Source organism: Oncorhynchus kisutch, unplaced genomic scaffold, assembly GCF_002021735.2.
Source record: "Oncorhynchus kisutch isolate 150728-3 unplaced genomic scaffold, Okis_V2 scaffold2110, whole genome shotgun sequence".
Taxonomy (NCBI): domain Eukaryota; kingdom Metazoa; phylum Chordata; class Actinopteri; order Salmoniformes; family Salmonidae; genus Oncorhynchus; species Oncorhynchus kisutch.
The window spans coordinates 1-23,533 of NW_022264055.1; the positions used below are offsets into that span (position 1 = coordinate 1).

Genomic DNA, 23,533 nt, shown 5'->3' on the forward strand with positions numbered 1-23,533 from the left:
ACAGAGTATCTAATGTTGGTGTGTAATGGAAAAGTGTTAGAAATGTAAACCATTTTTCTTACCTCTTTGGCTTTCCTGTGTCTGTCCTTGGTGTCCCTTTCTCGGTCTCTGTCTCTGTCCTTGTCTTTGCCCTCATCCCATGGTGCGAAGAATACGACACCGTTCTCCAGTCCCGTGTGAGAGTTGGTGATGCTCGCCACCTTTGACTCTGTGGCGCTGTTCTCCTCATTGAGTGAGCGTGACGACCTCCGCGTGAACATACTTTTCTTAATTGCCTTGACCCTCAGACTCTCACTGTCTGAGCAGCCCCACTCCACTGATCCGTTATCCACCTTGATGTTGTGGCCTGTCGTGTGCACTGAAAGACATGGGGCGAGAGGTTGGGGTCGGGGTGAAGGTGATCTGGGGTGGAAGTGGTGGCTAAAGCGTTTTCGCCCGGTCTCCCGTTGATTCGGGTTCCTGGATCTTCTCGTCGAGTTTGGTGAGCTTGGAGAGCACCTGCGAATCTCCCCTCGGACTCCGGACAGAGACTCCAGTTCTTCTCGATCTCACCTATCCTCTTAACAAGCTTGCACACGCTCGATTTGAGCTCGTCGTCCGTGTTCTCTAGGGAGTGAAAGAGGCAGTCCAGCTTGGACTTGGCCAGTTTGACCGTGTTGCATTCGGGTGAGCTGTCGCCGTCAGACTTCATGGTCACCTGAGAGAGAGATCCGATGCTGTTGTAGCACGACGATTGGATGACGCCCAGCGAGTCGCACACGCTCATGTCGTCAAGGAAGCGGAAGATGTCACTGATGTCATCGCTGATGATCTCAGAGTCCTCTTCCGAGTGTTTGCACGAGTGCCTCTCTCTCTCGGCGTATTTTGCGTGTTAGCGGCGGCATAGTCTTTTAGCTTCCTCTGTTCGGCCTGCTCCGTTTGTGTCCCTATGCTGGACGAGCTGTCTATGTTACCTCCTTGAAAAGACGTTACTGTTGATGCCTTTCTCTTTAAATCTTTTCCCAACCTCTCTTTTTGTCGACACCCACCCCGGGACCGCACGCCATTGAAGACATATCCTTTGTTTTCAACCCGTTGGTTTCTTTGCGAACCTGAAGGGGAGGCCACCACTTTCTCTTTGGCACACTGAAAGTGCTGCTCATTCTCTTTATTGACTACATTGTGGCGATGGTTGTCTTTCAGCGGTTTCCCATTCAGAAATGACCTCTCAAAATCCGGGTGGCCCTTCTTCAGCATTCAGACTCAGGCTTTTCACGGGCCAAATTGGCTGCTTCCCCGGCCTAGCCGTACTCCTCCGTGTGTTCACGCACTCTGTCACTGTCGTTGGCCCGAAATACGTAGAAGCTTGAAGGTCGTCCAGACTCTCGTGCTTCGCTCGCCGTTTCTCCTGAATGGGCGAGTTCATAGTATGCTCAAAGTAGGGGTTACTGTAGGGCAGCTCGAAGCTGTGGTTGAAGAATGTGGCAGGTTTGTGGAGCTCTCTCCGGTGGTAGCCTCCAGTTGCCCTGATGTTTGGTTTGCACTCTGAGGTGATGACCTATAACGACAATGGGGTAACACTTCATTAAGTTGCTCTTAAACCTGTGTAGTGACACTCTAACATTATGGTAATATTGTATTGTTTGGCTCTAAGTCACGCTGATAAGAGTATCTGTTAACTGACTAAACCTAAAGGTAATAGTTTCATAGAAATTTGGTAATTGTTTTGAGCAGTTTTTGTCATTTTACACAAGTGATTTTTTTGGTTGTTGTTACAGACTCATTCACTTTTACAACAACAACATGTTAATACACTGTTAACACATCAGTCAAAACACCCTGCATTATCAAATCAAACAAAGAAAGAGTCAAACTAAGCATAAAGGTGCTGGATGTAACATTTGGCTCAGACCAAGCCTTTCTAGAAAGAAATACGTTTTATAGATTGGTTATTCTCACTGAGAGCTATGTCCATTGAGACATTTCCATTCTAAATGACATATGCTATACAGATGTAGGATCTTCATTTGATCACTCTTTGTTGATGAGACTTTTCCTGTGCCAGAGGAAATGTAGATGACCTTCATGATTGACATAAGTTCATTAAAAACCTGCACTAACGGTTATATTAACAGTATTCCACTTTTCATGTAGCCTCATTTTGACCAGCTTATAGCCTAACCACCAATCAAGCAACATTATGGACTAAACGTTGAAATCCTGTTGTTGCAGGATTATTTTGCTGCAACAATGCAGGTCTAATTAAGATCCTACATCTGTAGATCTATGGACCAGTTTCAGGAAGTGGGGAGGTACTGTTTTATCACTTTTGTTTTGTCCTTTAGGTTTCTTGTGCTTTTCTCTGACATTTAGATGGTAAGATTAGCAAACAACGGCACAAATACTTACAGCTAGCACCGTTTAGTAGGAACGAAACAACTCAGGACACAATAAAGAATGTAGCTGACCACATATCGCAGTGAAAATTGGATAGTGATAATTGATAACAGATGGTTAACAGTGGAGGAGGCTGCAATGGAAATCAGTCTGACTTTATCTTCAATGTTTGTTTTTTCATGGATTGTTGTTTCAGTGTAGTAATGGGACAACATTAAAACTCAAACTTGTTGGGGGTACTTCCAAACAAATATGGCAGGATAATTATTGTTGCATAATTAATGATATGTAAATGCTTAATAAAAATAAATAAATAATATATAATTAAAGACCAGAGACACAGACCTGTGGGGAGAATGCTAGCAGGTTGTGAAAATCCTCCTTGAAGATGTTTCTCTTCTGGACACAGGAGTGGACAGAGAAGGGCTCCGTGTGGTTGATGTGTTGCAGGGACTCCTGGTCTGTGGTGGACTCACTGTCAATGTCTATGGGAAAGTAGGTGCTCTGCATCTCGCAGGGCGGCGATGGAGGACTGCAGCTTGAGTACTGGGGCAGGTGCTGCAGCTTGTCTAGCGACGCTGCTCGACATTTTAGATCCTTGTTTACGCCCAATAGGAAGTTAGGGTCCGAAGTCGGGATAAACTGTGGGCTGCAGTTGGATTTCGAGCTGGCGGAGTGGGAATGGGGGTGTGGGCGGGGGTGGGAGGAGTTGTTTTGGGACATGGGGCGATGGTGGGGGTGGTGACCCGCCCTGGAGGGTTGATCCATGAGGTCATAACCTCCACCCCTCTCATAGTCCTGGTACTTATAAACATCAGTGTCGGACCTACATGACTCAAACGACTGGTTCTTGTGGAACTTGGGCCTCGGTGGTGCCATTGGGAGCTTATCTTTGGCGATCCCCCCGTTCATTTGGATTAGGTTAAACATAGTGACGATATCCGCTGCCACCATGAGTTTCTTAGACTGCTGGTCCTCAACAGTACATCTCATCTTGTCTTTGAAGAGAGTGGCAGGGAAGGCTGGGTCCAGGCAGGCTGTGTAGAAGAGAAGGCTCCGTAGCTTGGCCAAGTGGACCAAGTCAAAGCGGGCACACAGGGACTTACAGAGGTCCTGGTAGGACACACTACTGTGTTTAGTGTCTAGTTCCTCCAGGATCCGGACTAGGAACAGGGAGTACTCTGGTAGGGGATCCATGGCATGTGGTGTGGGATGGAGCTAGACGTTGATATCGTCGTTAAACTCCTATTCTTTAAGTATACTGTACAGGGGATGCCATTGAGATGGAACGTCTCAAATACAAGGGAGACCTGTCCCCCTTATGAAAGAGATAGGAGGATGACCCTGAGAGAGAGAGAGAGAGAGAGAGAGAGAGAGAGAGAGAGAGAGAGAGAGAGAGAGAGAGAGAGAGAGAGAGAGAGAGAGAAAACACAGCAGAGAGAGAGCAAGATATTGACTATTGGACAATCACATACCACAATCAAAACATAGCCAAACATTGCAAGTAATAATAATCATGAATATAAGGTGTTACATCCCATGTTATTATCCCAAAGCAATAGTTATCCCTGTGCATGTGACTAATAAACTAATCTAATGATCACGTCTATTTGTGTTATTGTGAATAAGACAGAAATTAAATGTGGTAATAGTTTGGAGAAGGCTTCACTCTTTAGATAGGGATCAGTAAAGATTGGTTTTCATATTAAATGAATTCCAAAATATATACTATCATGCAGCTGCTATTAAATGTATATAATTTTCAGGAATATTGAGTAGGCTACGTTTTTGTCATTGTACACCCACTAGATTCAGTTCAAGAACTCTAAACAGTTTCGTTCCTCAAACAGAAATGGATATCCACACGGTCATAATTCAATCACATTTGCATAACCTCAGATTCACCGCTGAGTACTTCGAAACAGAGAATAAAATCCATATTCCAGTTCTTCACTGGCGCGCGCGCACATACAGTACATAACCAACAAAGGGACAAATAGACTCACCTAACGCACGATTCCATTTGCTCTCATCCGAGTGAGCATTCAAAAGGTATAGATTCCTCAAAGTCACCAAAACAAGGCGGCAGCAATGCGAAGTTGACGCACAACATTCATTCTTCAATTGAACCATACACCATAATATACATTCCAGTCGGACACCGTAGGAAATAACCCGCCAAAAGATCCGATTCGATCCCCAGTCACTCCCGTTCGGATAATCCTTCATTTATCAGATTTTGTATTGTATTCCAATAGGTGGACTAGGTCTTCACTCCGGGACCGGATTTGCGGTAGCTGTTGGAACCGAGCTGTCGGCGTTCTCACGCGCGCGCGTGTGGTGCTACCAAGGCACCCAGTCGGCTTTGTTTCCACCTAGAATGACGTAATTACACCTTAGCACCAACTGCAAGTCAAGCACAGCGATGGAGACTATATATTCATATTGATTATTATCCTGTACATTATTCACCACATTGCGTGTAATAGGCAGTACAACATACAACATAGCTCATTCCTAATGTGTCAGAGTTATGTGTATACATTCCATTTAAAAAACCGTACGATCGTTTTTCTCTCTGTTAAATGCGAGGGGAAACATTTTAATGTATATAAATCATACAACACAAAGTAGTGTATATGGTTAACTGTGCACTGGTGTGACGTTATATATGCGCGCCTGCTGCAGTGGGGTGTATTCATGGGATGCTAAGGGAAGCCACGATTTCCCAAATATTTAACCAATAAAAATGATAAAATAATTGATTTCCTCTCTGTCTTTTCATAATTTTCGGTCAATTCGCATGTGCCTGAGCGAGGGACACAGCGCCGCTCTGTCTTAGTATATGTAGCCCGGGTATCTGATGCTGTATGGACCAAACGAGTATAACATGTTCCGCCGTAGCATTTGATTGGTTGATGCCAGCAAGCATTTGGCCAGTGGTGGAAAAAGTACTCAATTGTCATACTTGAGTAAAAGTAAAGATACCTTAATAGAAAATTACTCAAGTAAAAGTGAAAGTCGACCAGTAAAATACTACTTGAGTAAAAGTCTGAACGTATTTTAAGTATAAAAAAATTAATGCAATTGATAAAATGTACTTAAGTATAAAAAGTAAAAGTAAAAATCATTTCAATTTCCTTATATTAAGCAAACCAGACGGCTCAATATTATTTTTTATTGACGGATAGCCAGCGGCACACAGACATAATTTACAGTGCCTTGCGAAAGTATTCGGCCCCCTTGAACTTTGCGACCTTTTGCCACATTTCAGGCTTCAAACATAAAGATATAAAACTGTATTTTTTTGTGAAGAATCAACAACAAGTGGGACACAATCATGAAGTGGAACGACATTTATTGGATATTTCAAACTTTTTTAACAAATCAAAAACTGAAAAATTGGGCGTGCAAAATTATTCAGCCCCTTTACTTTCAGTGCAGCAAACTCTCTCCAGAAGTTCAGTGAGGATCTCTGAATGATCCAATGTTGACCTAAATGACTAATGATGATAAATACAATCCACCTGTGTGTAATCAAGTCTCCGTATAAATGCACCTGCACTGTGATAGTCTCAGAGGTCCGTTAAAAGCGCAGAGAGCATCATGAAGAGCAAGGAACACACCAGGCAGGTCCGAGATACTGTTGTGAAGAAGTTTAAAGCTGGATTTGGATACAAAAAGATTTCCCAAGCTTTAAACATCCCAAGGAGCACTGTTCAAGCGATAATATTGAAATGGAAGGAATATCAGACCACTGCAAATCTACCAAGACCTGGCCGTCCCTCTAAACTTTCAGCTCATACAAGGAGACGACTGATCAGAGATGCAGCCAAGAGGCCCATGATCACTCTGGATGAACTGCAGAGATCTACAGCTGAGGTGGGAGACTCTGTCCATAGGACAACAATCAGTCGTATATTGCACAAATCTGGCCTTTATGGAAGAGTGGCAAGAAGAAAGCCATTTCTTAAAGATATCCATAAAAAGTGTTGTTTAAAGTTTGCCACAAGCCACCTGGGAGACACACCAAACATGTGGAAGAAGGTGCTCTGGTCAGATGAAACCAAAATTGAACTTTTTGGCAACAATGCAAAACGTTATGTTTGGCGTAAAAGCAACACATCACCCTGAACACACCATCCCCACTGTCAAACATGGTGGTGGCAGCATCATGGTTTGGGCCTGCTTTTCTTCAGCAGGGACAGGGAAGATGGTTAAAATGGATGGGAAGATGGATGGAGCCAAATACAGGACCATTCTGGAAGAAAACCTGATGGAGTCTGCAAAAGACCTGAGACTGGGACGGAGATTTGTCTTCCAACAAGACAATGATCCAAAACATAAAGCAACATCTACAATGGGATGGTTCAAAAATAAACATAATCAGGTGTTAGAATGGCCAAGTCAAAGTCCAGACCTGAATCCAATCGACAATCTGTGGAAAGAACTGAAAACTGCTGTTCACAAATGCTCTCCATCCAACCTCACTGAGCTCGAGCTGTTTTGCAAGGAGGAATGGGAAAAAATGTCAGTCTCTCGATGTGCAAAACTGATAGAGACATACCCCAAGCGACTTACAGCTGTAATCGCAGCAAAAGGTGGCGCTACAAAGTATTAACTTAAGGGAGCTGAATTATTTTGCACGCCCAATTTTTCAGTTTTTGATTTGTTAAAAAAGTTTGAAATATCCAATAAATGTCGTTCCACTTCATGATTGTGTCCCACTTGTTGTTGATTCTTCACAAAAAAATACAGTTTTATATCTTTATGTTTGAAGCCTGAAATGTGGCAAATGTGGCTGTACAAACAAAGCATTTGTGTTTAGTGAGTCCATCAGATCAGAGGCAGTAGGGATGACCAGGGATGTTCTCTTGTATGAATTTGACCATTTTCCTGTCAAAATTGACTTTTGGATGTCAGGGAAAATGTATGGAGTAAAAAGTACATTCTTTTCTTTAGGAATGTAGTGAAATAAAAGTAAAAGTTGCCAAAAATATAAATAGTAAAGTAAAGGACAGATACCACCAAAAACTACTTAAGTAGCACTTTAAAGTATTTTTACTTAAGTACTTTACACCACTGCGTTTGGCTTCCCTTGATACATATTTTATATATAAAATATCTCAGCTGTGGGTTGTCCTGGTTCAGCAAAATGCCCCCCCAAGAGAGGCTGGTTTGAATTTGGCTTCAGACCAATCAAATAACTTTCAAAGCAAAACTTAATTTCCAGAAAAATGTGCCTGTTTCTGGTCTGCTTGTGTTGATGTCCTGCGGGTAGCTAAAGTGAACCTTTTCCTAAACCATGGAGAGAGATGGGGATTTGGACTTGTGGTTTTGACTTAATTCTCTGTACAGGTCAATGAATATGATGGTGATTCTGATCTAACCATAAATGTATATGTTTTGCCACTGGCCTGAAATGAATAAAGTTCAATATGTAGCCTAGTTGTAGCCTAGTAGATTCACGTTAGCTAGCTAGCTGGCTACCTTAGCTGGTTCATTGTTGCCCACCGCTAACTAGCTAGCCATTTCACATCGGCTACACTAGGAAGTTAGGCTAACTAACTAAAATGCTTAGACCCTTTTACCAACAAGAAAGAGAGGAGGATGGCATTAGCGTTCAACTAGTCTAGGATGAGTCAACATGATGTTTTACACACACACACACACACACACACACACACACACACACACACACACACACACACACACACACACACACACACACACACACACACACACACACACACACACACACACACACAGACACACACACACACACACACACAGATACACACACACACACACACACAGACACACACACACACACACACACACACACACAAATCAGTCGCATGGACAGCCACATGATATTTATCAAACTTGATTGGACTAAATGTTTTGGTATCTTTATGTTTCTTTTCAGTGATCTAAACTCAGCATATGATAGCCTTGTTGATCTGATGACGCTTAGCTTCCTCAGTGTATTTACCCAGGCACCTCTACTGATCTGCTGTAAGGTGGAGTAGGAAGAGTGCCTGGGTAAAATCACTGAGGAAGCTAAGCCAGTAAAAAAAGCCATATTACAACCTATGTCGTCATATTTGCGTTGTTCGCTCTACAACTGTAAATTCATACACCATAGTGATATACAATAAGGCCGTGACAACAAAAAGACAACAGTCACAGTGGTGGAATAAATTAAACTACACATTGTTTCATCACAAAACCAGAAAGCAGCATCTGTCCAGTGAAGTCCACAAAGCAAATATTGCATGTAACAAACAGTTGTATAACCTGCAGCACAGTCAAGCAAGTTACTGTTAGAATGTTAGAAAACATCTGTTCTTCATTAGTCTGATGTCGAGCTCTGTTCCAATCCAGTTCTACATTCTACAGCCGATGGCGACCCCCTCTCCTCTTTTCTCATTTCCTCCAATACAAAATAGTGATGCTCATTGTTTGAGATTCCAAATGTACAAAGTCACATAGTCTTGTCCTTGCTATAGTTATTAACAGTCACATTTCCTTAAAGCCAACCATGCATTCAAGGTGAACTGTATGTCATCATGAACATTGCAAAATACAGACGTTCTAATCATTTGCTTCAAGGAGTACAATACAAAACCTCTTCAGGTCTCTACCATTATTATCCCCAAATGCAAAGTGTATCAATTCAATTGACGACATAAGAATCAGCTTGGACTGCTCTCATATATCTGCATCAAAGAAAACATTAGTAAGCTTATAATAGTGGGACTGCTGTTAGGTGAGGGACTGCAGTTAGGTGAGGGACTGCAGTTAGTTGAGGGACTGCAGTTAGGCGAGGGACTGTTAGGTGAGGGACTGCAGTTAGGCGAGGGACTGCAGTTAGGCGAGGGACTGCTGTTAGATGAGGGACTGCTGTTAGGCGAGGGACTGCTGTTAGATGAGGGACTGCTGTTAGGTGAGGGACTGCAGTTAGGCGAGGGACTGTTAGGTGAGGGACTGCAGTTAGGCGAGGGACTGCAGTTAGGCGAGGGACTGCTGTTAGATGAGGGACTGCTGTTAGGCGAGGGACTGCTGTTAGATGAGGGACTGCTGTTAGGTGAGGGACTGCAGTTAGGCGAGGGACTGTTAGGTGAGGGACTGCAGTTAGGCGAGGGACTGCTGTTAGGTGAGGGACTGCAGTTAGGCGAGGGACTGCTGTTAGGCGAGGGACTGCTGTTAGATGAGGGACTGCAGTTAGGCGTGGGACTGCTGTTAGGCGAGGGACTGCTGTTAGATGAGGGACTGCAGTTAGGTGAGGGACTGCAGTTAGGCGAGGGACTGTTAGGCGAGGGACTGCTGTTAGATGAGGGACTGCAGTTAGGCGAGGGACTGTTAGGCGAGGGACTGCTGTTAGATGAGGGACTGCAGTTAGGCGCGGGACTGCTGTTAGGCGAGGGACTGCTGTTAGATGAGGGACTGCAGTTAGGCGAGGGACTGCTGTTAGATGAGGGACTGCAGTTAGGCGAGGGACTGCTGTTAGGCGAGGGACTGCTGTTAGATGAGGGACTGCAGTTAGGCGAGGGACTGCTGTTAGATGAGGGACTGCAGTTAGGCGAGGGACTGCTGTTAGGCGAGGGACTGCTGTTAGATGAGGGACTGCAGTTAGGCGAGGGACTGCTGTTAGATGAGGGACTGCAGTTAGGCGCGGGACTGCTGTTAGGCGAGGGACTGCTGTTAGATGAGGGACTGCTGTTAGGTGAGGGACTGCTGTTAGGCGAGGGACTGCTGTTAGGTGAGGGACTGCTGTTAGGTGAGGGACTGCTGTTAGGCGAGGGACTGCTGTTAGGCGAGGGACTGCTGTTAGATGAGGGACTGCAGTTAGGCGAGGGACTGCTGTTAGATGAGGGACTGCAGTTAGGCGAGGGACTGCTGTTGGGCGAGGGACAGTGCTGGGACTGCTGTAAGAGCATTCCACCAGACACCTGTGAATTTGCAACTAACCAGAGTCATAGCCAGCAGCATACCACCCTGCATACTACTGCTGGCTTGCTTCTGAAGCTAAGCAGGGTTGGTCCTGGTCAGTCCCTGGATGGGAGACCAGGTGGTGTTGGAGGGCCAGTAGGAGGCATTCTTTCCTCTGGTCTAAAAAATATCCCAATACCCCAGGGTAGGCTGCTGTCTTTCGGATGGGACATTAAACGAGTGTCCTGACTCTCTGAGGTTGTTAAAGATCCCATGGCATTTATTGTAAGAGTAGGGGTGTTAACCCTGGTGTCCTGGCTAAATTCCCAATCTGGCCCTCAACCCATCATGGTCACCTAATAATCCCCAGTTTACAATTGTCTCCTTCCTCCTTTCCCCTGTCACTATTCCCCAGGTCTTTGCTGTAAATGAGAATGTGTTCTCAGTCAACTTACCTGGTAAAATACTAAAACAAAATTCAACTAAAAAGGCTGAACCTTGGTTGGAATTCTTTGTTTTCTGGCTGACTGGGCATGCTTTAATTGGGCCAAACAGACTGGAAATCTGTTAATTTAGAGGTGGGGGCCCAATCAGTGTTCAGGGCTGTGCTATAGGTTGCTAGGCTGCGCTAACAGGCTGTGGTGGTTGAATCCTATTTCAGACTAATTATATGTGGGGCTGTTCACTTTGTGCATGTGTAGCAAAAGGGGATTTGCAATCACACTCTTGTAATCAGATAGCCCTGGCTGAGGAATGTAAAGGCCAAGGTCAGCCTCAGGCCTTGAGGATGCCCTCTTTGTTAAAGGTAGAGTTAACAATGCATAAAGGTCACAGCAAAATCAGGCCGATTTCCGCAACAACGAAGAGCATTGAAGTTTGATACTAAACTACTCTGCTGATTTGGTCCTGCAGCTATGACGGTGGAGCAGATTGAAACGCACCTGTGCACATGAACAGATACTCTGTGAGTGGATCGTCTTGCATCGCTCTCATCTGCAACATCTGCGGTGTTGCTCGTGGCGACATCATATCACTGACTCAGTTTAAGACAGTTTAAGATGTTGGCTTGGCCAAGGGGAGACCTGGGTTACAGGTTCTTTGTCTCTCTTCCCTGTTTTATCCCAGCAGTGGTGTGGTGCTCAAGAAGAATAGACTGTCATCCACAGTCTGTCTAGTAGTTGTATACCCTATCCACAGTCTGTCTAGTAGTTGTATACCCTATCCACAGTCTGTCTAGTAGTTGTATACCCTATCCACAGTCTGTCTAGTAGTTGTATACCCTATCCACAGTCTGTCTAGTAGTTGTATACCCTATCCACAGTCTATCTAGTAGAAATGCCCTATATTGGTGGTAATTGTCTTCTGATGATATTGATGTTATGCCTTTGAAGTGTTGCCTACTACTGTTATCAAATTCTATCAAATCAATACTGTAAACCAGAGCAATATTTTGAAGCATTGAGGACACATTATTTTACTCAGAATCATTCAACATTTAGAGAGAGTTCATTACGATTGACCAGACCATTAGTTTTCCTATAGTTTAGTGGACAGCATCAGCACAATGCCAGTCAATGAGGTTGGATCCACACTGACCGGAGTGTGTCTCTGGGGGAAATCTCTCTCTGTTTTTCACAAAGTGCTTTTAACAACAACATGGACCTAAACTCCTGAAAGCTATAGCAAGGTGAGGGAAAGGTTGAGATAGAAGAGTCCTCTCTCCTCCTAATAACTCCTCATAGCCTCATTCCTTGATGAGCAAATTAATCTGTGAACTCATAATTAAAAGAGAACAATTACCTGATTTCAAATCCAATTTCAGGTGGTTTGTTCTGGGGTGGTTTGAAACACACTTCTAACTGATTATGAATCCGTCAGCTAAGCATCATGAATGATCTTTAATAATGAAGGTTCCCAAGGTATGTAGTAGTTTAATCATATTAGCAGACAGACAGACTGCTTGGAACAGTGTGTGTGTGTGTGTGTGTGTGTGTGTGTGTGTGTGTGTGTGTGTGTGTGTGTGTGTGTGTGTGTGTGTGTTGGAAACTACTTGCCTCAGTAATTTCTCCCTCTTTTCACTGGTGCTGAATTTTTTTATCAGATTGCAGGGAAATTCAACTTTCATTTTGGTAAAGGTGCAATTAAAGTTTTATGTCTGATGAGATCCAATCAGATTAGCACCAGGGAAAATAAATAACCCACACAAGAAACCTGAATGTCCCATCCAGTCTTTAAACATGTTCACAGACACGGAGAGCTGTAATTTTGAACAAATGATTTGGAGATTCTGGTGATTACAATTCTTTCTGAAGGCAGTTGTTAGAAGAAAGGGGCATGAATGATAGTTCATAGTTATAATTGTAAAACACCCTTCGTTCTGAGGAGAAAGAAAAAAAGTGTTTGATTCATCAAACCGTTTTGCTTTAGCTAGCGATCCTACAATAGCTCAAGCTAGTATCGCTACACTGCCCCCTCTGAATGGGAAGGCACATCCGGCCGTGCGTTCTGATGGCCACACAGCCGCCATCTCACTTCTGACACCAATGTAGCAAACCGAGGTACAGGCCTGCATACCTGGTTTAGGTAATCCCTGTTACATGTAATCCGTTACTACCCAACCCTGAAGCTAACCACACACTTCCCGTTTGTGACATAAATCATTTACATAATTGTGACACTGAAGTGATGACTTAATTGAGTCAATGTATATATCCTAGAGCTTGAGGAAGCTTCACTTTGTAATAGCCTTTGCATTCTGATGTGATTGCTTGTACCCAGAGAGCTCTGCATTAAAGTGGTTCGTCTTTTTGTTTTTCCTCTTCATCTTTCAGAAGGGACTGCCACCATTGGTAGCCTGTGTTTTTCTGATGCAATATACTGTGGGTATGATCTTCTAAAGATGACCTTCCAAAGTTCTCCAACGAGCATCTTTCAGAGGTCGTCATAAAGACTGTTGTGTCTACTGTAGAAGGTAAGTCATGTGTGCCTTTTTTGTGTTCTATGTACAATCCATGTTACTATTGCCATGGTAATGTAACCTTTGTTTGGTTCTGTTTCGTTGTTTTTTACAGTTGCTTAAGACTCTTTCATTGACAGTGTATTGTTCATGTGAAAGCGACCGTCTGCACCCACGTTACCTCACGTTAGTCCATCGTCTCCGATGAGGACTTCCACTTCTGAGTTAACAATGAATTCTTTGGTGACTGTAGAGTCCAATCCGAGATCCACAAACTGTATTGTAGGCGGGGCATATGCAGTCTGTGTTGTCTGAGACAAGCATGGTTGTATGTCTCCTGAGCTGTTGTTGCTGTTTCTTTGTGCTCCTCCTATCACCTCTGTACACCTCTCTGGCAGAGCTGCCGCCAGGTGGGACGTTTGGAGCATCCTCCAGGTCTGGGGTTTGATGTTGCACTTCTTCAGCCACGTTTTCAGCTTGTTCTTGCCGTGCTTCATCTGACTTCGGGACAAGTCTCTGAATGTCCTTGAGTGGCCCAGCCAGATCTCGTACATAAAAAAGAGACCTGAAAATAGCTGTGCAGCAATGGTCCCCATCCAACCTGACAGAGCTTGAGATCTGCAGAGAAGAATGTGAGAAACTCCCTAAATAAAGGTGTGCCAAGCTTGTAGCATACAACCCAAGAAAACTCGGGCTATAATTGCTGCAAAAGGGGCTTCAACAAAGTACTGAGTAAATTATCTGAATACTAATGTAAAGGTGGTTTATTTTGTTATTTTAAATAAATTAGCAAAAAAATCATAGATTGATGAAAAAAAAATCTGTAACAACAAAATGTGGAAAAAAGTCAAGGGGTCTGAATACTTTCCGAAGGCAGAGTACATACAGTCACTGTGGGGACGATGTCGTCGATGCACTTACTAATGAAGCCAGAGACAGATGTGGTAACTGCTCAATGTTATCGGATGAATCCTGGAACATATTCCAGTCTGTGCTAGCGATACAGTGCTGTAGCTTAGCATCCGCTTCATCTGACCACTTCCGTATTGAGCGTGTCACTGGTACTTCCTCTTTGACCCTTTGCTTGTAAGCAGGAAGCAGGAGGATAGAGTTATAGTCTGATTTTCCGAAGGGAGAGTGAGAGAGGGCCTTGTATGTTTGTGTGTGGAGACGTGGAGACGTGTGCAGACATGCACACGCGTACACAGAGTCTCTCTGCCCCAAATGGATGTTTCTGCTCATTAGGCTCAGATAGAGAGAGCTTTTAGAAGTTCTATTGGATAAATCAATTATTCCACGACCCCCCACGGCACTCTTATTCCATTATCACTGCTTGCATCACTACAGCAAAGGCACTAATGTTATACAGTAAGCTAAGCTCACTTGTCACAGTGCCACAATCAACTGATTGTATTGAAGTGTAGTGTGAGGTGTGTTGCCCTCCCCTCCTCAGTCTCACACACTTTATCCTTTCTATGTCCTCCATCACTATCTCCCGCTTCCTCTGTGCCTCTCCCAGTATTTCTCACACTCTGTCTCTACTCATTTCAAGTCATTCAGCAGATGTTCTTATCCAGAGCGTCTTAAAGGAGCAATTTTGTTTAACTGCCTTGCTCAAAGGCAGTTCGGCATATTTTCACCCAGTCGGCTTGGGGATTCGAACCAGAGACCTTTCGGCTACTGGCCCATCTGCTCCTAGCCACTTGGCTACATGCCGCCCAGATACTCAACTCCCTCTCCCCACTCGGTCTTTTGATCTAAACTCCCCACTCTCTCCCTACTCTACCCTCTCTTTCTCCCCCCTATCCCATGTGCTTTAAATTCAAGTGATTATCACAATGTCGTGGGTTTAAATAACACATCTCTGTGGGCAGAGCTCAAGGTTAAACAGCGCTCTACTGGGGAAGATGAATAGTCTTTCTCTCAATAAGTCTGAGCAGAAGGATTCGGACATCAGCCATGAACATTTCACCTTAATGATAAAGAAGTGAGTCTTGAAAATGTCCTATTGCCATTTCTAGTGATCCTATTACCCAGTGTTCAGTTTTGTTCCACATTTCAATTTCTATTAATACCTCTCAAAACACTTTAAACAGTCAATAAGGTATTAGGTACAAGTATGATAAAATAAGTATAATGCACAGTTTTACTGGTTCAAAGACAATGGAAATGTTGGGACTAAAGTATTGTGGCTAAATTCAAGTTTCTCGTTGGTCTGGAACTGCTATGGTTTACCAAAACATCACCCTTCCAAACGGAGCAACTAGGTATTGAACCACCAACACCCCAACAAACAGCATTAGAAGAAACGACAAGCTTCAGATGATGGACAAATCTAAAACGGAGTTGAAAATAAATTCAGAATTTTTAATCCTACACTCTTAGAAACCTGAAAGGGTTCTTTGGTGGTTCCCACAGGAGAACCTTTTGAAGAACCCTTTTTAGTTCCTGGTAGAACCCTTTTGGTTCCAATTAGAACCCTATTGGGTTCCATGTAGTACCCTTTCCCCAGAGGGTTCTACATGGAACCCAAAAGGGTTCTCCTTTTGGAACCATTTTTTCTCAGAGTATATTAGAGGGGTGGAATTGAAAAAGCTCCATGCTCTATTCCACTGCCTCGCTATTTCCCACCCTCTCTATCTCACCCTCCCCATTCTCTCCCTCTCTATCTCACCCTCCTCATCTCTCCCTCTATCCCTCTCTCCTTCCTCATCTCTCCCTCTCTATCTCACCCTCCCCATCTCTCCCTCTCTCCCTCTCTCCCTCCCCATCTCCCCCTCTCTCCCTCCCCATCTCTCCCTCTCTCCCTCTCTCCCTCCTCATCTCTCCCTCTATCCCTCCCCATCTCTCCCTCTCTATCTCACCCTCCCCATCTCTCCCTCTCTCCCTCTCTCCCTCCTCATCTCTCCCTCTATCCCTCCCCATCTCTCCCTCTATCCCTTCCCATTCTCTCCCTCTCTCACTCTCTCCCTCCTCATCTCTCCCTCTATCCCTTCCCATCTCTCCCTCTCACCCTCCCCATCTCTCCCTCTATCCCTCCCCATCTCTCTCTCTCTTTCTCTCTCCCTCTATCCCTCTCCCTCTCTCCCTCTCTCCCTCCTCATCTCTCCCTCTATCCCTCTCCCTCCTCATCTCTCCCTCTATCCCTCTCTCCCTCCTCATCTCTCCCTCTCACCCTCCCCATCTCTCCCTCTCTCCCTCCTCATCTCTCCCTCTATCCCTCTCTCCCTCCTCATCTCTCCCTCTATCCCTTCCCATCTCTCCCTCTCTTTCTCTCTCCCTCTATCCCTCCCCATCTCTCCCTCTCTCACTCTCTCCCTCCTCATCTCTCCCTCTATCCCTTCCCATCTCTCCCTCTCTTTCTCTCTCCCTCTATCCCTCCCCATCTCTCCCTCTCTTTCTCTCTCCCTCTATCCCTCCCCATCTCTCCCTCTCTTTCTCTCCCTCTATCCCTCCCCATCTCTGCCTCTTTCCCTCTCTCTCTTTCTCTGTTCCACTGCAGCTTGGCAAAGGTCAGTGTGCTCTTGCTGGGGACTGGGGTTACCATGACGCCCAGGCTTTGTCTTTAAATTCTCCATTCACAAAATAGCCGACTGTACAATTTAGCGTAATTGGGTGAAGTTGCCTCTAGACTCCCCCAAGGTTATGATTGGGGGAGTGGAAGCTAATCTTAGATCTGTACATTGAGGAAACTTCAACCCGGAGTCAATTTACCAAGCATGCCTGAAAGCCTGATGATATTGCTTTTTCAAAGGCATGAAGACTAGGTGTGAAGGAAATGTTTTGAAGGAAACCCTAGTAATAGAAATGGTAGTGTTGTAATGTAATGAGTGATAGAGTATCAATGATTTACACAGGACAGAGGAGTAGTCATTAGATTATGTAACATACATTGGGGCTGTTCAACTTTGGTCCTGGACGGCCGGAACACATCTAGTTCTCATTCAGTCCTTCAATGTGTTATTTTATTTGACCTTTATTTGACCAGGTTGACTGAGACTACATTCTTATGTTCAGCAATGACCTGGGGAATAGTTACAGGGGAGATCAGGGACTGATTCAGACCTGACACCGGGGGAATAACTCTCTTGCGAATCAGTGACGTGAATCAATCAATGAACTATCAGGGGAAAAAAAATATATATATTTCTGGACTGGATCCATGCCTGCAGATGCATAACCCTGCAAAATGTTATGAAAGTGAACACGGAATTTATAGAGACCTTCGCAGATACCTATACACATGGAAAGTGAACATGCATAAAAGTGTGTCACAATTGCTGTCACAATAAACGGACCTGGAACAGAACAATTATTTTAAAAGCGTGGGAACCGGTTAATAACTTTCTTTTACATTCCTGATAGTTTTTTTCAGTCCCACAAAAAACACCATCAAAGCGCCTATGCAAAGCATTCACTCTGTCACTCAGAAACTTCTCCTTCCAGTGTCTACCTGCCAGCTAGTGCTCTAGGCTAGTTAAGGATACCATAGTTATCACGGTTCTTTTTTTTATCAACAAAAAGGGTAAGGTAAAACAAGCTTGTTAGCTAACTCTAGTCCAGAGCGTTGAGCTAGCCTCAGCGTTGAGCCAACTCTTGGACATTCAAAGTTCCTCCATATTAGCCGTTCCTCCGTAACTAGGTATCTAGCTAGCTCATAATGATGTAATTCAGTGAAGTAATGATAGGCCTACTTATTTCCTAAGCACATAATGCACGTCACATCATGATGCCCAGCGCTTCAAGCCTCTTCCATATACACCCCTCTCCCTCACTCTCTCCCCACCCCACAAAATGGCAGTTGCATCGCGCCCACTAGCATGTAAACTAGCTTTCCCGGTCCATAGAAAGCTGCTGTATCTGCACTGATTGCTGGAGTTATTTATTGAGCTAAATGTAAAAATGTTGATTTCACAAGTTAAAAAGGGAACAGAAAGGAACCATATGAACTGGTACTTTTGTCTTTCATACAAGTTCAGAATATGATTATGTTGGTCGGAACACTGGAACGGAACCCCCCAAAAATGTGGTTCTGTTTAGAACAAAACGATTGGAAAATAATGTTGGTTCCAACCCCTGGTATTGCTACTTCTGCTCTGCTCAATTCAAACTGGTATCAATATCAATTGACATCAATGCATAATTAACTGCAACTCTCATCTCTCCAGCGTAGCACTTCATCATTTAGTTCCTTATAGAATCATAGCCGTGGGATCTGTGCTGCAGCACCTCTGCTAAATTGAAATACATTTGCCAAAGTTATTGAATTAGGCCTACTGCTGTCTGTTCAGAAAGACATTAAAGAAGTCAGAATACTACACCAGGATTAGGCCTGTAATGTAGCCACATAGGATCAATAGCTCCCTTAAAAAATAGCCTAGCTGTGAATTGTGTGCATCTTAAGCACAAAGTCTCAGGAAAGCGCAGCAAATCTATCAGTGTCTAAAGCTTTTTTAGGACTATAATTTCCTCCTCATATTGTACAGTGTGTGTCTCCACACACTCAGGTCTGGGCTACTGATGGATTCAAGACAATACTTGTTTAATTGATCTCAGATTCTCAGTTTGTCAAAATAGACTGTTATTTCCATCTTTTGTGCGGCACTCAAAAGATTCTGCTAAGTCTCCAGTCTTGTAAAAGGATGTAGAATTGTATGGACTGTGTTTATAGACTGTCACATTTCCCCAGACCTCTAGGTTAACAATGTTCCGGCACCTCAGAGCACCCCAGGTCACCCCAATCTCGCTCTCACTTTTTGTTCTGGCACATCACAATTTATAAATTTAGCAGTGGCAGTATGTCTCCCTTCTCGTCCATGACAATAGGTTTAGTCCAGCCAGGATCAGACCAGACACTGTGAAATCCCTACAATGATGCCCTAACGTTGCGCCCTACCGTAGCACCCTACCATAGCGCCCTACCATATCGCCCTTCCATAGCGCCCTACAAAGCTCTACCACACCAGCTTCCGACTTACCTAACTTCACTGTTAATATATACAAACATGAGATAACCAACACAGAGAACAGGGTGAACTGTCGAGGTACCGAGGGTCTCTACCCAACTAGGTTTAAAGCACCTCATTGCTGGCATATATTGCAATTGGATGTTCTGGTGCCGCTCAGGCCATTTAAGATATTGATTGGGGACCTTCTTATTGAGGAATTGTTTTTAATATTTTTGTTGTGCTGTATTTTATCGACTTGTTTTATATTGTATTTGATTTGTCTTATGAAATTATATATGCAGGGCTCCCTTGTGAAAGAGACCCTGGTCTCAATGGTGACTCCCTGCTTAAATAAAGGGAACATAAATACACACACACACCCTGTATTCCCTGTGTAGTACCTCTAAACGACTGCACCAAATAAACACATTTCAAAATGGGACTATTTTCTCAGAATAAAAATATTCAGGATGATGAGACATTTTTGGCAGAAGTAGAAACACAGCTATTATACAGTGAAAGCAGCTCTTCAAGTATTCAATCAGTGACCGACGAGGAAAACCTGGTCAATGCTGCAATGCTGCTTGCAATATCGGAAATGTATTTGATTAAAATGCAGAGTCACATATGAGCAGCAAACGATTTAATGCTAAATCCTTCCCTGCCAGAGAGACTGTTCCATGTTGTATGTCAGCCGACAGCAGTGAACAGTACTAATGCTGGTGCATGTGAGTTTAGACCGCTGGGTCTGGGCTTCTCTGTTACATCCTCACACCCAGCAGGAGAATATCTTCATGAGCTGGTATTTTTAGAGATCTCCACATCCCCCTGCTGTCCCACTCTCCTCCCCCCAACAATCAGCCTCATAAATCGGCATTTTGAAAGGGGAAGGCCCCACCAAGTCCTCTCTGGTCCCACACCCAGGAGACAACTCAGACTTGCAGTCACCTTGGGAAAATCTCGGCACACCAGAGTGTGTGTGTATGTGTGTGTGTGTGTTCTTCTGCGGAGTCCTATAAATTGGGATTTTCATGGCTACTGATGGGATGTATTATTAAAATCCACAGGCCATCACAACCCCCCCCCCCCCCACACACACACACCACACACACACACACAAACACACACACACACACACGCGCGTGCATACACGTGTATACACACACATGCACACATTCACACATGTCTATCATTCTGCAGTAGCAGCAGGACCTTGAGTCAGTGAAGCTACAAGGCTAAATCCCAAATGGCACCCTATTCCCTTTATAGTGCACTACTTCCAACCTGAGCCTATAGGGAATTTGGACCCATACAAAGTCTCCCATACCCATGCTAGGTCGTGGGAAATAAAAATGTAGAGATGCATAGCACTACCACTGACACTATAAGGAACCAATATTGTCTAAATAGCCATTAGCTGAATGGGATGTGGAACCACATACAATCTTTCATACCTCTCTCTCTCTCCCTCCTACTCCCGTTCCCTCTCTCCACCTCTAATTCAATATTATCAGAACAGGGCTCTGATAGCTTGTCTGTCATCATATTAGATATTCTTAACGATAGATTACTGTAAAAACTCCCCTGTAACTCCCCTGTAAATACTCCCCTCACTCTGTCATCATATTACATATTCTCCTCCTTAGATTACTGTAAAAACTCCCCTCCCCTCACTATCATCATATTACATACTATCTTCCTTGATAGATTACTGTGAAACTCCCCTCACTATCATCATATTACATACTATCTTCCTTGATAGATTACTGTGAAACTCCCCTCACTATCATCATATTACATACTATCTTCCTTGATAGATTACTGTGAAACTCCCCTCACTCTCCCACACTTCATGAAGCTATAATGAGCAGTGTGTTTCCACACACCACTGTGTATTGAGCAGTGTGTTTCCACACACCACTGTGTATTGAGCAGTGTGTTTCCACACACCACTGTGTATTGAGCAGTGTGTTTCCACACACCACTGTGTATTGAGCAGTGTGTTTCCACACACCACTGTGTATTGAGCAGTGTGTTTCCACACACCACTGTGTATTGAGCAGTGTGTTTCCACACACCACTGTGTATTGAGCAGTGTGTTTCCACACACCACTGTGTATTGAGCAGTGTGTTTCCACACACCACTGTGTATTGAGCAGTGTGTTTCCACACACCACTGTGTATTGAGCAGTGTGTTTCCACACACCACTGTGTATTGAGCAGTGTGTTTCCACACACCACTGTGTATTGAACAGTGTGTTAAGTTCTATTGGCTGCTCATGTTTTCATACACAGAGGTTGCGTTCCAAATGGCATTCTATTCCATCTATTCTCTATGGGCCCTGGTCAAAAGTAGTGCACTAAGTAGGGAATAGGGTGCCAAATGAGACGGCGTTAAATATTTAACAATCCTTATTCACTATTCATCTTCTGATAATGTATTATACAGTTAGGAAACGATGCCTGCTCCCTTTGATAAATGACCCACTTAAGAAAAGGGATGGAGTGTGTAAGAGGCTTTACCCACACCAAGATGAATGACACATTAAAATGACTTTTTCTTTCTTGATGCATAGCTGTACCAATTAATCAGATCATTCAAAACAGTGCTATGTCTTAAGATATACAACCCAGGCCAGAATTCAATCTAAGGTGCGTTGCAGAGCATTTGGCATTTAAAAGGTAATTTCCAATTAAGCTGACATCTGCAGCGATTATGAATGTGATCTTTACAAACCCGGAATCATTGCCTTTAAAAGTGGCATTGTCGACAGTGCTCAACAACACGCCTCAGATTGAATCCTGGCCCTAGTCTGACTCAGGACTGAAGAAATAAGTGGTGCACTTCAGTAGTTCTCTTCTAGTATTTACAGGTCATTGTGTTGGAGTAGCTCCATCATCAACAGACGTGTGATGCTCTACTGGCCTTTTGTATCAGGATGCTTACATTGGCTACTGCAGTGAGACATGTGTGTCTGTGTGTGATTGTACTTGCCTGTGGAGCAGCAAGAGCAACTGCCCCTCCCTCCCTTCAGGCTATGCTCAAACCCTACATGAGCACCTTGTTCTGCCACCGCAGGTCTCTTGCACCCCCCCCCCCCCAAATTAAAAACACGCACTTGAATTTTTTTTACCCTTAATAGCTCTGACTTTGCTGATAGCTACTTTGAGGAAAGCGATACTTATGATGACTGTGACATGTGGTTGTCCCACCTAGCTATCGTAAGATGAATGCACTAAATGTAAGTTGTTCTGGATAAGAGCGTCTGCTAAATGACTCAAATGTAAACGTATATTGATGGCTGTGGATTTGGCTGCAGGCCAACCATCGAGTGCTTCTAAAATGTTACCTGTGACAGAGTATTGTCACCAGAGGCAATATGTCCCTCACACATATCTTTATTCTCTCAGACTAACAAGGATAGAGGAACACAGTGTGGTGAGAGGGGAGATAAAGGAAGAGGAGGTATGGGAAGACACAGGAAGAGGAGGTATGGGAAGACACAGGTAGAGGAGGTATGGGAAGACACATGAAGAGGAGGTCTGGGAAGACACAGGTAGAGGAGATATGGGAAGACACAGGAAGAGGAGGTCTGGGAAGACACAGGTAGAGGAGGTATGGGAAGACACAGGAAGAGGAGGTATGGGAAGACACAGGAAGATTAGGTATGGAAAGACAGAGAATGAGGAGGTATGGGAAGACACAGGAAGATTAGGTATGGGAAGACACAGGAAGAGGAGGTATGGGAAGACAGAATGGAAGAGGAGGTCTGGGAAGACACAGAATGAGGAGGTATGGGAAGACACAGAATGAGGAGGTATGGGAAGACACAGGAAGAGGAGGTATGAGAAGATACAAGAAGATGAGGTATGGGAAGACAGAATGGAAGAGGAGCATGGGAAGACACAGGAAGAGGAGGTATGGGAAGACACAGGAAGAGGAGGTATGAGAAGACACAGGAAGAGGAGGTATGGGAAGACACAGGAAGAGGAGGTATGAGAAGACACAGGAAGAGGAGGTATGGGAAGACACAGGAAGAGGAGGTATGAGAAGACACATGAAGAGGAGGTATGGGAAGACACAGGAAGAGGAGGTATGGGAAGACACAGGAAGAGGAGGTATGGGAAGACACAGGAAGAGGAGGTATGGGAAGACACAGGAAGAGGAGGTATGGGAAGACACAGGAAGAGGAGGTATGGGAAGACACAGGAAGATTAGGTATGGAAAGACAGCGAATGAGGAGTTATGGAAAGACACAGGAAGATTAGGTATGGGAAGACAGAATGGAAGAGGAGCATGGGAAGACACAGGAAGAGG

The 23,533-nt window shown here is 44.2% G+C and overlaps 1 pseudogene; it reads right to left on the minus strand.

Annotated features, from left to right (window-relative positions):
* Positions 1–62: 62 nt before the first annotated feature.
* Positions 63–4,721, minus strand: LOC109882297 (major intrinsically disordered Notch2-binding receptor 1-like; annotated as a pseudogene).
* Between the last annotated feature and the right edge of the window lie 18,812 nt (positions 4,722–23,533).